Genomic DNA, 5,489 nt, shown 5'->3' on the forward strand with positions numbered 1-5,489 from the left:
GAGCTTCAGGTGGCTGCACAGAGCTCAGTGAGGAGGACAGCCTGGTCACTCCTGAGCACAACCCTCCCTCCAGAACAAAAGGAGATTAAAGGAAAGCAGGAAGGATGGGAGGGGATTTCCTCTGCCTCTCCAAAATATCTTTGGGTCTGTTCCTCATCAACACCTTCTGCAAGCAGAATCTGTTTGTGGGGTGTGATGTGGTTTAAGTGAACATTGTAGGAGACGAGGGGTTGCTGGCTTTTCTCTGTTTTCAGATTCATATCACTGAGTAGTCAAATTTGGGTATTTTTAGAACAGGAAATGAGGTAAATAAAATGCAGAAAGATAGAGTAAAATGATGTCATTTACCTTAACTGCCAAAACACACAGAGTGGTGCTATAAAAATACACCAGCAGCCCCAAGTCCTGAGAAGCTCTTTGTAAAGCCAACTTTAGATGTCATGATTCAAGTCCAAGGTCCAAATTCAGCAAACACATTTGTTAGATGCTTAATCTCAGCCTTCACTGGGGCACCAGTGCACTCCTGATATTTGCACCAGCCAGGTTTACAGAGCCTGGCACAGCTGAAGTGTCTTCCTCTATGTCTGCACCATTATACAACTCCTGCTCTGTTCTCAGGTGTAGGTTTTTGTGTATTGTCCACAATAATTAACCACATTTTCCTGATTGTTTCCTTTTGGTGCTTTAAACACTCCTTGGTCAAACTCACATATATTAAATTATTAAAAATTCAATATATTAAATTATTTTTAAGTTATCCTTTGCCTTAAATTTAGATACATTGATGTCACTCTAAGGTATTAAATACATTACTTAAACATGGGAAAAACCAGGGTTGCTAATTATGTCCAACAGTAAACCTCTTAAACATTGCTGCACAATCTTTATTTTTCATTTAAATGTGGCTCTGTTCACAGATATTCTTCTCAAATACTACAAAGGCAATTAGAATTGGTAATGACTGTAAATACCATTAGTCCTGGTAATTTGCTCTCTCCTACAAGTCTGACACACCCGAGGTCCCACTGCCAGTTTTAGTCTCCCATGTTACAGAGAGAGGCTGGTGATGGTCTTTCCTGGCCTTTACCCAACTTTAAGGGTCTAAAATTAAGGACCTAAAACGTCAGGACCAGGCTGGATGGAGCTCTGAGCATCCTGGTCTAGAGAAGGGTGGAATGGGGGTGGAATGAGTGGATCTTTCAGCTCCCTTCCACCCAAACCTTTCTGTGATTCTATGAAAATTGGCTAAGTGAGCCTGAGCTTTACCCATGCCATCACCCTGCACCTCCATTCTTTGAGCTTTCCATAACCTGTTCCATCTCCCCATTCTGTCTGTTTGTATTGCAAATGAGATCCTGTCTCCTACACACAGAATTGAGAATAGCGGAGCTCAGACACTGCAGATGAGCTCTGCAGAAGGAGACAAAGATTTTTTCCAAAGTTTAGATTGCTAGGCTCCTGATTTTTTCCAGTGTTTCTCAACAACAGGCAGTTCAGCAGGATAAAAGGACAAGAAACACAGCCAGGTCCTGCACATGCTCTCAGAGACCTCCAGCCCATGTTCAGCAGTAATACCCTCACTGGAGGCAAGGGTGCTGCTCCTGTTATCACTGAAACTGTTCTGACAGAAATGATGCTTATTCTGATGGCTGACAGCACAATCTGCTGGGCTTTTCTTGCATTTCTCCCACTTCATTACTCAGCAATCCTACTCCTGTTTCCATAGAATTAAAGGCAGGTTACTAAAGGGAAAGAAACACAAAGTGGCTCCTTACAGCCCTTCAGCCCAGCCACCCTGCACTCCCCCACCACAGCATTGCATCCAGAAGTTCCTGAGATTCTGCTGCTGAGCATTCCTCTGCAGCTCTGTGTACTTATTTCTAAATGGTAGAAAGATTTTACACTGATATTCCTAATAAACCTGTGCATTCAGAATGATTTGAAGTATTCATTAAAGTTACAGTTAAAAACCAATTCCTCAATTTGTTCCATACCCAAACAGTGGATAAATCTGGCCTTCTAGTGCCAAGGCGATCTAGAGACATCACCACATATTAAAAAAAAACCAAACAAAACACTATTCATTTTCTCCTCAGGAGATCCAGAAGCACATTACTAACATTATACATTAGTATTTGCAGCTTCCCTTATTTTTATAAATGGAAATAGCCAGGGGTAAGAAATGGGAACAGTGTGATGAGCCAAAAAGCTGCACTCCTGAGTCCCATAAATCCATCCTCTCTCACAGATCCCCCCCTGTGTGTCTCCAGCCCAAAGTACCTCCAGGACTTCATTTAGTTTCTTTTTCAGTCCTTGCTAAGCTTCATGTTGTGAACCTCACCTGAGACCCAAACACCAACAACCCTCAGCAAGGACTACAGCAGTAGAGGAGGCTCATAAAGGAGAGTCTGGTGGGCTCTTCATCAGTCCTGGAGCACTGGTGTGCTGGGGGCTCAGCTCTCCAGGAGGGGCAGGGCTGGATGCAGGGAAAGTCACCACACACAGGCCCAGAGCAGGTTCTGGGATGCAGGGCAGAGAGGATGCTAGCAAAATGCTGTCTATGCCCTCAGCACTTCACCTCAACTTCTCTTCCTACAGAATATTTTAAAATGTGAACACAGGGCCTGTTCTCCACCACTTTATTGTCCTGTGATTTTGTTTGATCACTAGGGAAGGGCTGTCAGGTTTTTTTTTTTTTTCCTGATGCTTCAAGAAAAGAATTGTTTTACCCTTATTTTGGCTTTCATATATCAGAGACAGAGCTTAAGGCTTCATCAGAAGGGACATTTGAACTTGTATCTCCAGGCACATTTGCCAGCCATAAACCAGAAGCACAGGCACTCTGCTGGGTGTCAGGCACATCTTGATGGCTGCATGGAAGGTGGTTTATGTGAGGGCTTTTGTTTTGCCTTTCCACCAGCCAGTCTAGGAAGACACATTAAGATAGAAAACAGCCTAACACTGGAGGCATTTAACCAGCTAAAAATATTACCAGAGGTCAATGAACATAATTCTGACAAACAGAGTCCTGCTTGTTGGATCCTATTTATTTGATCATAAGAGCTGAAACTCTTCCAAAGGGTTTTCTTATGGTGGTGTCAAGGAGAAATAATGACATTGAGCCCATGAGATTTGCTCTGTCTCTTCAGTAATGCAACCTAGCTCAGACTGTGACCCATTGAAAATGAACTTGCTGACCTTCCCAGCCTCCAGAGTGCTCTTCAGGGCTACTCTGAAATGACTTCTGGTGAATGAGTGAACTATACAATTACACTCACACACAGCATCAGCCTCTCCACATATCAAGGGACAGAGCCCACAGACATGGCCATCATGGAGCTCAGCTGATTCTATGGCTCTGTTGTGTAGCTCCATGAAGATAAAGCCAAATAGTAAATGTAAAAAACCCAGTAAAAACGACTGTGGTAAAGCTCCCATAACCCCAAAAAACCCCCAGTAAAAATGACTACGGTAAAGCTCCCATAACCCAAAAAAAAAAAAAAAACACAAAACCCAAAAAAACCCATGGTAAAGCTTCCATAAGCCACACTTCAGCAGCATGTTTATCCTCTGAATCAAATCCCACCCACAAAACCTCAACAAGAAAACCAAGGCTTGCCAAAGAAGCTGAGCTCCTTGATGCCTGCAAACACTGCATCAGGAAGACATAATCAAAATTTCATTTCTTCATTGCAATGGTGGCAAAAACACTCCACAGAGACTAAAGAATAAATGAGGAAAGTGTTTGCCATGGAAGAACATGGTACAGGCGATCTTACCTTGGGCAGAGAGAACATCAGGGAGCAGAGAGGGCCAGCAGGTCCCCAAGGATGCTGCAGAGCATCACACCACAGGAGCAGGAGCAGCCAGGGCTCTGCCCTCGGGTACCTGAGCGAGGCAGGGCCACGGCCAGAGCTCAAGAAGCAAATTCACAGAGGATGTGGAACCATGGACAAGCAGGGAGCTGGTTCCCTGTGGCAGACTCCAGGCACAGCTTTGCTCCTCCAACATGACTGAAGAGGAAAGCTAAATACCCCTGGCTGAGCTTAAATGGGCTCCTGGCCCATGGGAATGGGTGGAGCACTGGGTGGGGCTGCTCAGGGAGGTTAAGGCTAATCAGAGCCCTGCCAGAGGCCCTTTAAACCAGTTCTGGAGCACTTCCTAAGGGGATTTTAAAGCCTGTTCCGCAGCAGGAATAAAGTCTGCACTTTCTGTACATGTTCACCTCCACTTCATGATAGTGTAGGCTTCCCCAGGTCCAGCAGGTTGACAGGAGAGGTCAGAGCAGTGCTTGGCAGGGAGGATTTAGACAATACAGGAAGTGTCTGTGTATGGGGAGGGCAGGGGAACAGGAGACTGCATCAGGCAAAAACCTTAGAGCCAGCTCTGATTTTTAACCTCCAACTTGAGGGCACTGTAAGCGCTTCACAGAGCTGGGAGGCATCACACTGAGGCCACTTGAGTCAGTCAGCCTTCTTTTCTTCTCTTCTTGCAATTGAGAATAGTGCTTAAAGCCAGAGGGAAGTTTTTGTTGTTTTCTGGCTTGTGCAAGTTAGCACAGAAGACTGGTTTTGATAGATTTTCATGTCAGCATTTACACCTGTACACCTTATACTGTGTAAACAAACAAAATCTGTGATTAGACCACAACATGTCAGGGCATCCAGAAATTATCCACAAGCATCTGCCTCATTAAAACTTGAGTTACCTGGGCTCCTACATCTGTAAATTGTAAATTTTGTAAGTCCCACCCTGCATATTCAGAAAACTTTATCGCTACCAGTACAAAATTTGTCTGGGAAGGTATAAAAGGTACACAGGATCTCACAGCAGCAAGCCTTTAATTACCCCCTGGTAATCACCACAGTGATTAAATTGTCATCAGTTCTTTGCTGGTTCCTCTTTAACCTCCTTTATCTGCCCCATTGTGGAAGGAACCTGGATCCAAGGACTAAAAGTGAGGTGGTGACTCACTGTCCTTCATTTCAGGGCTCCAGTTGTATTAAATCAGCTTTAATTCTTAGGTGAACTTAATATGTTACAGTTTAGAAAGCGACAATTTCATGTGAAAGCTTTAGAACAGTTTGGGTTGTGTTTAGTGAATGCCATCTTAGATCCACATTTCTTGCTTTCTTAAGCCATAAAAGGTTCCCAAATCCAGTGTTCTTCACCTGTGTGCCACTTGGCTACTTCTTTCCCATTAATAATGATTCACTCTCCAGATATGGAAATTGTTGTATCTTGATCTTAACTGCAACTTGATTTGTATTCACCAGAGCAAGTGGATAATCCACGGGAGCCTGTGTTTAAAAATTGCTGCTAAAATCAGGGCAGCCAATGCAGAGGGCTACAGAGCAAGGGTAATCTCTGGGTGGGTTCCATCCATTGCCCAGTTACAGAACATCCACTCCCACAGGAACCAACAGGCCAAGAGAGGCATAAACAAACAAACAAACACAATAAATTGGATACCCAGCCCGCCAGCAGAT

Source organism: Molothrus ater, chromosome 11 (assembly GCF_012460135.2).
Source record: "Molothrus ater isolate BHLD 08-10-18 breed brown headed cowbird chromosome 11, BPBGC_Mater_1.1, whole genome shotgun sequence".
NCBI classification, from domain to species: Eukaryota; Metazoa; Chordata; class Aves; order Passeriformes; family Icteridae; genus Molothrus; species Molothrus ater.